The following is a 10130-nucleotide window of genomic DNA, read 5'->3' on the forward strand; positions in this document are numbered from 1 at the left end:
CTTCAAGCAGCTTGGAAAATTCCAGAAAATTATGTCATGGCTTTTGAAGCTTCTGATAGGCTAATTGACATCATTTGTGTCAATTGGAGGTGTACCTGTGGATGGATTTCAAGGCCTACCTTCAAACACAGTGCCTCTTTGCTTGACATCATGTGAAAATCAAAAGAAATCAGCCAAGACCTCAGAAAAACAATTGTAGACCTCCACAAGTCTGGTTCATCCTTGGGAGCAATTTCCAAACTGCCTGAAGGTACCACATTCACCTGTACAAACAACAGTACGCAAGTATAAACACCATGGGACCACGCAGCCGCCATACCGCTCAGGAAGGAGATGCGTTCTGTCTCCTAGAGATGAACGTACTTTGGTGCGAAAAGTTCAAATCAATCCCAGAACAACAGCAAAGGACCTTGTGAAGATACTGGAGGAAACAGGTACAAAAGTATCTATAGCCACAGTAAACCGAGTCCTATATTGACATAACCTGAAAGGCCGCTCAGCAAGGAAGAAGCTACTGCTCCAAAACCGCCATAAAAAACCCAGGCTACGGTTTGCAACTGCACATGGAGACGAAGATCGTACTTTTTGAAGAAATGTCCTCTGGTCTGATGAAAAATAAATAGAGCTGTTTAGCCATAATGGTTATCGTTATGTTTGGAGGAAAAAGGGAGAGGCTTGCAAGCCGAAGAACACCATCCCAACCGTGAAGCACGGGGGTGGCAGCATCATGTTGTGGGGGTGCTTTGCAGCAGGAGGGACTGGTGCACTTCACAAAATAGATGGCATCATGTGGAAGGAAAATTAAGTGGATATATTGAAGCAACATCTCAAGACATCAGTCAGGAAGTTAATACTTGGTCGCAAATGGGTCTTCCAAATGGACAATGACCCCAAGCATACTTCCAAAGTTGTGGCAAAATGGCTTAAGGACAACAAAGTCAAGGTATTGGAGTGGCCATCACAAAGCCCTGACAACAATCCTATAGAAAATTTGTGGCAGAACTGAAAAAGTGTGCGCGAGGAAGGAGGCCTACAAACCTGACTCAGTTACACCACCTCTGTCAGGAGGAATGGGCCAAAATTCACCCAACTTATTGTGGGAAGCTTGTGGAAGGTTACCCGAAACGTTTGACCCAAGTTAAACAATTTAAAGGCAGTGCTACCAAATACTAATTGAGTGTATGTAAACTTCTGACCCACTGGGAATGTGATGAAAGAAATAAAAGCTGAAATAAATAATTCTCTCTACTATTATTCTAACATTTCACATTCTTAAAATTAAGTGGTGATCCTAACTGACCTAAGACAGGGACTTTTTACTATGATTAAATGTCAGGAATTGTGAAAAACTGAGTTTAAATGTATTTGGATAATGTGTATGTAAACTTCCGACTTGAACTGTATATATATCCATAGCTCTATCTATTAATCTGAGAGTGGTTACATTTCTCCAGGCCAATCCCTCAGCTTTTAACCAAAACAGAGTCGGGGTGGCAATTTTGTTATTGTTTCATCTGTGGATTTGTCCTTTAAACAGCTGCATATTATCAAGATATGAAAGTGTCACCAACAAAAAGGTAAACAATAAGCCTATAGCAAATGCAGCATATGGCATTCATTTTTCACATGTCAAAAGCACTTTTCAGTAGTGCTGAAAGCACGCCATTCCATGAGCGCAGCATTTCTTTTTAAACTCAATCAATGAGCCCAATCCGTCCTCCATGACAACAAAATCATAAGCAACACAGTAGGGCTGGCTAATAAGTCCTTTATGCTCAGGTAAAACAATTTGGCTCATCTATACTTCCATGTCTACAAGTCCTATTCTTGAAGATCAAGGGGTATAACATTTATTGGAATGACTGTAATTCTGATAGACTTTGGTTTTTAATATAAAGATATAATTTTATTGTATTATTATATGTAGTAGAAAGTGATTGGTTACAAGAAGCCATCTTAACCAACTCATAAAGTAAAATGTATCATCCATATATGGCCAGCTATGTAAACTTTAATATTGATTTATCCTGCAATAGATGTTGTTCAATTGGTAACATAAATGTTGGTATTTTTCTAATGCTTCTTAAGGGGAAAGTAATCTTAAAAGTATTTTTTATTTTTATTTAACTAGGCAAGTCAGTTAAGAACAAATTCTTATTTACAATGATGGCCAAACCCTAACCCGGACAACGCTGGGCCAATTGTGCGCCGCCCTATGGCACTCCCAATCACGGCTGATTGTGATTCAGCCTGGAATCAAACCAGGGTCTGTAGTGACACCTCCAGCACTGAGATGCAGTGCCTTAGACCACTGCACCACTCGGGAGCCCTGAATGTAATCAGATTACGTTACTGAGTTTGGGTAATCCAAAAGTTACGTTACTGATTACAATTTTGGATAGGTAACTAGTAACTGTAACTGTAACATTTAGAAAGAAACCGACCCAACCCTGTTGTTAATCAATTAAATGTCATATTGCTCAGTGTTTGAGAATTAGTTGCATATTATATCTCTGTGTGCCCGATGCTGCACCTCATCCCTGATTCTCTGCTGGGCGCGCAATATCAAGTGCTCAATTAAATGATCCATAGCCTATATATAGGCCTATACTATACAAAGAGTATGCTCGGAGAAGCACAGGGCAAAGTTATATATTTTTAAAGTACTTCCTTCCCAAGTTTTTCCGCTGCTGGGATGGTGTATATAAAACTAGGTTACACAGCATTACACACGCCAATGGATAGGCTATCACAATCATGAGCCCTGCCCTGCTCTTGCTGATGTGAACCCTTTAGTAATGCCTAACCAATGGCTGTGCTGTTTATGCTGGCACTTCAGGAGGCAAGTCAAAGGCTTCTTCCAAAAATATTTTATTTGTCAAAATAATGCAATATCTGTGTGTGCGGACTAGGCCTACTGATGTCCTCTTCACTTTCAGACGGAGAGCGTGAAGATGAGGAGGACCGGAGATAAGCTTGCTACTGCTGTAATTGATTTGAATAAAAACAGTGTTATGTTGACCATAATGAAGCTATTTATCAGAGTTATTGACATCACAATAAGCCATATTCTAGTAATTGACATAACTTACATTACTATCTTAATTGTAATTTGACTTTAGGCTACTAACAACAAGACTGCTTTGTGTTGGAGCCTATTTCTTCCTATTCAAAAAATAAGAGGTAGGTGTCACAGGCCGGCTCATAGCCTGTGGCACAAATGAGGGGACATCAACAACAGGTATTGGCCAATTCAAAAAGTTCTTTATTGTAAAACAAAACTATTAACTCTAAACAAAGAAAAAGGAATGAGGTGTGGAAATGTTCATAATGTAAGGTGTATGTAAGGTGCATGGATGCGTGAATATGTGTGTGTGTGAACATGACTGAGTGGAAACTAAATAAACCAACAAAGGAACAAACAAAACAGGATCATACCTGGAGGAGCAGGGAGAGAGAAAGAGAGAGGTTAGTGGAGCAGTTTTATACCCTGAGCCCAGGTGGCTCCAATCACGCCAGCTCCAAACACTAATGACCCTACTCTGCCTGCAGGAGGAACCGCCCCTGCACTGCAGAGGAGGAGCCGTGACATAGGCAACCTGTTTGACAGACAAAATTATAGTCTGAAATCTATAGATTTTGTCAGCCAATTCCTTCAGTCACCATGCAACCCTTAAATATCTTGGTGTCAGTGAAGAGCTTGGTGTGTTAAGTTAAAACCAGGGCTCGAATTGAGGGGGTGTGTGAGGGTGTGTGAGGGTATTGTGGCTTTTGTTAAAGAAAATGGTTACACTGTAACGGCTGTTGAATGGAGTAGACCAAGGCGCAGCGTGGTTAGTGCTCATCATAATATTTTAATGGAACACTTACAACAAAACAAGAAACGAACGACAGCCAAAACAGTTCTGTCAAGTAAACACTAAACAGAAATTAACTACCCACAAAACCCCAAAGGAAAACAGGCTGCCTAAGTATGGCTCCCAATCAGAGACAACGATGTACAGCTGTCCCTGATTGAGAGCCATACCAGGCCAAAACAAAGAAATACAAAGCATAGAAAAAAGGACATAGAATGCCCACCCAAATCACACCCTGACCAAACCTAAATAAAGACATAAAAAGGCTCTCTCAGGTCAGGGCGTGACATACACTATATATACAAGAGTATGTGGACAACCCTAAAAATGTGTGGATTCGGCTGTTTCAGCAACATCCGTTGCTGACAGGTGTATAAAATCGAGCACACCACCATGCAATCTCCATAGCCCAACATTGGCAGTAGAATGGCCTTACTGAAGAGCTCAGTGACTTTCAACATGGCACCGTCATAGGATGCCACCTTTCCAACAAGTAACTTATTCAAATGTATGCCCAGCTAGAGCTGCCCCGGTCAACTGTAAGTGATGTTATTATGAAGTAGAAACGGCTCAGCCCGCAAAGTGGTAGGCCACACAAGCTCACAGAATGGGACCGCTGAGTGCTGAAGTGGGTAGCGTGTAAATATCATCTGTCCTCAGTTGCAACACTCACGACCGAGTTCCAAACTACCTCTGGAAGCAAGCTCTCCGTTCATCAGGAGCTTCATGAAATGGGTTTCCATGGCTGAGCAGCCACTCACAAGCCTAAGATCACCATGCACAATGCCAAGCGCCGTCTGGAGTGGTGTAAAGCTCGCTGCCATTGGACTCTGGAGCAGTGGAAACGCATTCTCTGAAGTGGTGAATCATGTTTCAACATCTGTCAGTCTGACAGGCAAATCTGGGTTTGGCAGATGCCAGGAGAACGCTACCTGCCCGAATGCATAGTGCCAACTGGAAAGCTTGGTGGAGGACGAAAAATAGTCTGCAGCTGTTTTTCATTACATTTTACACACGCTCTTATCCAGAGCGACTTACAGTAGTGAATACATTTTTGTACTGGCCCCCTGTGGGAATCGAACCCACAACCCTGGCGTTGCACACACCATGCTGGCGTTGCAAACACCATGCTCTACCAACTGAGCCACAGGGAAGGCCGGTTAGGTACATGGTTCGGGCTAGGCCCCTTAGTTCCAGTGAAGGGAAATCTTAACGCTACAGCATACAATGACATCCTAGACGATTCTGTGATTCCAACTTTGTGGCAACAGTTTGGGAAAAGCCCTTTCCTGTTTCAGCATGACAATGCCCCCATGCACAACGAGGTCCATACAGAAATGGTTTGTCGAGATTCGTGTGGAAGAACTTGACTGGCCTGCACATGACCTCCACCCCATCGAACACCTTTGGGATGAATTGGAACTCCGACTGTGAGCCAGGCCTAATCACCCAACATCAGTGCCTGACCTCCCTAATGCTCTTGTGGCTGAATGGAAGCAAGTCCCCACAGCAATGTTCCAACATCTTGTGGAACACATTCCCAGAAGAGTGGAGGCTGTTATAGCAGCAAAGGGGGAACAGTCTTCATATTAATGCCCATGATTTTGGAATGAGTGTATGATCCCTTATTAATGTTAAATCCACTTCAATCAGTGTAGATGAAGGGGAGGAGACAGTTTAGACATGGATTGTGTATGTGTGCCATTCAGAGGGTGAATGGGCAAGACAAAATATTGAAGTGCCTTTGAATGGCGCATGGTAGTAGGTGCCATGTGTAGTTTTGAGTGTGCCAAGAACTGCAACACTGCTGGGTTTTTCACGCTTAACAGTTTCCTGTGTGTATCAAGAATGGTCCACCAGCCAATGGATTTCCAGCCAATTTGACACAACTGTGGGAAGCATTCGAGTCAACATGGGCCAGCATCCCTGTGGAACACTTTCTGAGGGCAAATTGGGGGTGCAACTCAATATTAGGAAGGAGTTCCTAATATTTTGTCCACTTAGTGTATAACAATGCTTTAGTCCACAATTCTTTATGCTAGAAACAAGCTGTAAAATGCCGGGGAAAGACGTGACTCCGATGCATATAGAATATATTTGGTTTGTCTCTATGACATGCAGAGGCTGCGTTACAACCTATAGCCGAGGAGACAAACAATTGACTTTGCTTGGGATGTAAAGTGTGATTCTGTCACTATTAATTGACGCTCAACATTTCAGCAGGCTATTAAACAACATACTAACTCTAAATCAGTCAGGATAAAGCCATGTAGCCTACCAAGTCACAAAAATGAATTATTTAGGCTATATTTTAATTATTTCAAGGCTATAGACTACCATTTATTAAATAAATTGTGAAGCATTTGTTACATGCTAGAGCCCTCAAACTCAACTCTGGACCTCGAAGCCAGTTCCACTGCATTTTTTAATTGTTCCCCTCTAACCAGGGACTGATTTAGACACCAGGTGCTTGCAATTAAATATCAGGTAGAACAGAAAACCAGCAGGCTCCCGATTTCGTAAAGTAAGAGTTGATTAGCCCTGCGCTAGAGCCTGGCATTGCAACAACATGCCTATACATTTCGCATTTAGGATCATGAGATGAGCTATGCATTCTAATTTAGCCTAGAACATACTCTTATATTCCCATGCCCTAATCACAGTCAACACAAATCTATTTTGTAACAACAATATCATGGAATAAAATATAATACATTTGAAAATTATATATAATGCTTTTTCTTGAATTCATTGATGATCAGATACTTCAGTTGTAATTGGTTCTGTTGTGCTCAATTTTTACAGTTGATAGACAACTTTAGCACTGTCCCGAACTTAGACTATCCTATTTTTTTAACAATAGCTTGTATAGAAATCAAAACATATCTGGTGCTGCTAATTAGTTGTCATGCTCTGTTGTGGTATTATAACAGATTCTGCTAGTTATGTAAAATGATGTAGAATTGCATGAAATGCGTTTATAAAAGGCTATTTTTTCTCAAACCGCAAATGAGATGAAAGGTTAATGCAGTAATTTTATTATAATAAAGATTTTTCACCCGTATCATTGTTTGTGTGGTCTGCGAAACCACAACCACAACCACAACCATGTAATGCTTACAAAACAAAGATCCATTTCTAAAACGGCATACAGCAGGCTCTGGTCTGTCCTAGGAGTGAGGGTAAACAGTATGCATGTTCTCTGCTATCCACTTCATATATATATATATATATATATATATATATATATATATATATATATATATTTTTTTTACTGAAGGGAGGGCCATCCATTTTCATTTCAGAGAGGTCCAATTTTCTCCAGGAATGCCTCATTATAAATAATGTACAGTCACTTAACTTGTCCAGTGATTTATTGTCGACATTTAAAAAGTTTGCATTGAAAATAGATGCGACAATTTCCTGCAAGGGTGCATTTCCATTTAACTATCATGTGTCGATAAAAACTGGTGGACATAATGAAGTCACACCAAAAGGCCATAATGTATTATTCCAACCCTGGTGCAATTTAGATTTTGGCCACTAGATGGCAGCAGGGTATGCACAACGTTTTAGACTGATCCAATGAACCATTGAATTTCTGTTCAAAATGTTGTATCACGACTGCCCAAATGTGCCTAATTTGTTTATTAAAAACTTTTCAAGTTCAAAACTGTGCACTCTCCTCAAACAATAGCATGGTATTCTTTCACTGTAATAGCTACTGTTAATTGGACAGTGCAGGTAGATTAACAAGAATTTAAGCTTTCTGCCAATATCAGATATGTCTATGTTCTGGGAAATGTTCTTGTTACTTACAACCTCATGCTAATCATTCGTTATTAGTTTTAGTTTCAGTTCTAGTTTACTATAATAACCTTGAGGGGAACAATGAAAAAAAGCAGTGGAACTGGCTTTGAGGTTCAGAGTTGAATTTGAGGGCTACAAACCACATGAGATGTGGTTTGTAAAATGAAAATATTGAATGTTTTGTGCATACTGTAGACACGACTTCCACAGATAGAACAATGAGACAGATATATCTGTCATTGAAAATATTTCACTGGATGTATAAATGTGAAGCATCCGCTTGGCGTTTCCAAAGCCAAGTGTCTGGCAGTGGGAAGAGGTGTCATACTTGAGTAAAAGTAAAGATACCTTAATATAAAATGACTCAAGTAAAAGTAACCCAGTAAAATACTACTTGAGTAAAAGTCTAAAAGTATAAGATTTGAAATGTACTTAAGTACAGTGGTGAAAAAAGTACTCCATTGTCATACTTGAGTAAAAGTACAAAGTAAAAGTAAATGCTATCCATCAAATTCCTTATATTTAGCAAACCAGATGGCACAATTTCATTTTTTATAACTTTTTTTGACAGCTAGTGGCAACTCCAACATTCAGACATAATTTACAAAGGAAGCATTTATGTTAAGTGAGTCTCTTGATAAGTGTGTGAATTTGATATTTTTCCTGCACTGCTAAGCATGCAAATTGTAACTAGTACTTTTTGGTGTCAGGGAAAATGTATGGAGTAAAAAGCCCATCATTTTCTTTAGGAATGTAGTGAAGTAATTGTAATTGCCGAAATTGTTGCAACCCCTATTACTAGCCTGTTCAACCTCTCTTTCGTATCGTCTGAGATTCCCAAAGATTGGAAAGCTGCCGCGGTCATCCCCCTCTTCAAAGGGGGTGACACTCTAGACCCAAACTGCTACAGACCTATATCTATCCTACCCTGTCTTTCTAAGGTCTTCGAAAGCCAAGTTAACAAACAGAACACCGACCATTTTGAATCCCACCGTACCTTTTCCGCTATGCAATCTGGTTTCAGAGCTGGTCATGGGTGCACCTCAGCCACGCTCAAGGTCCTAAACAACATCATAACCACCATCGATAAGAGACATTACTGTGCAGCCGTATTCATCGACCTGGCCAAGGCTTTCGACTCTGTCAATCACCACATTCTTATTGGCAGACTCAACAGCCTTGGTTTCTCAAATGATTGTCTCACCTGGTTTACAAACTACTTCTCTGATAGAGTTCAGTGTGTCAAATCGGAGGGCGTGTTGTCCGGACCTCTGGCAGTCACTATGGGTGTGCCACAGGGTTCAATTCTTGGGCCAACTCTCTTCTCTGTGTACATCAATGATGTTGCTCTTGCTGCTGGTGATTCTCTGATCCACCTCTACGCAGACGACACCATTCTGTATACTTCTGGCCCTTCTTTGGACACTGTGTTAACTAACCTTAACTTACCTCATTTGCACTCACTGTATATATACTTTTTGTTTTCTTTTGTTCTACTGTATTATTGACTGTATGTTTTGTTTATTCCATGTGTAACTCTGTGTTGTTGTATGTGTCGAATTGCTATGCTTTATCTTGGCCAGGTCGCAGTTGCAAATGAGAACTTGTTCTCAACTAGCCTACCTGGTTAAATAAAGGTGAAATAAATAAAATAAAATGTAAAAGCAGAGAAAAATATAAATAGTAAAGTACAGACACCCCAAAAACTACTTAAGTGGTACTTTAAACAATTTTTTACTTAAGAACTTTACACGGCTGGCAGTGGGAGAAGATGGAATGAGATGGATTTTGGCAGATTTTCTGCTTATTTTCTTATCAATGAAACAATTGATCTCAATAAAAATGCAATACAGTTCTGTTCCCAAAACTAAAATATGCTATGAACAGAGTGGACAAAATTGTGTAGACTTTACCCTTTGCTAAAGTTTTTTAAAAAGTGCATTGTTTAGGAGTGCAAAGGCGAATTTAGTTAATGCACAGGCGCACTTCACAGTTGAATAAAGGTTAAATAAATAAAAAATGCACACATGCACTTCACAAACTAGGCGTTCCCTAACGGAAATATGCAAATATGTGCTAGAACGCGCCAATAGAATCTCGCTAGCTCGTGCTTGGCTCTGCCCACCTCCTTGCTAGTTCTGCCCACTATGACTCATTCGTTCCCATTTGAAACGACGGGTTTTGGTCAATCTTGTTTTAGTTATAAAAATCTTTGCTATTACTGTATGAGCGAGGCCGATTCGTCTCCCGTGCCATCTACCAATGAGCGTATGAGAAGGGCGGGACTTAGTAAACTGGATAACCCTAGCCGCGAGTATGACGCCCTCTCAATAATCTAAAGTGGCTCCCTCTCCTTGTCGACCTCCGTACATGATTACAAGTCAGTAAACTCAGCCTAGCTGTAAAGTATGTACAAGAGGATTAACCAATAATTAGATTTTACTGTCATGGGTAAGATGTCAA

This window comes from Salmo trutta, chromosome 2, assembly GCF_901001165.1.
Source record: "Salmo trutta chromosome 2, fSalTru1.1, whole genome shotgun sequence".
In the NCBI taxonomy this organism is placed as follows: Eukaryota; Metazoa; Chordata; class Actinopteri; order Salmoniformes; family Salmonidae; genus Salmo; species Salmo trutta.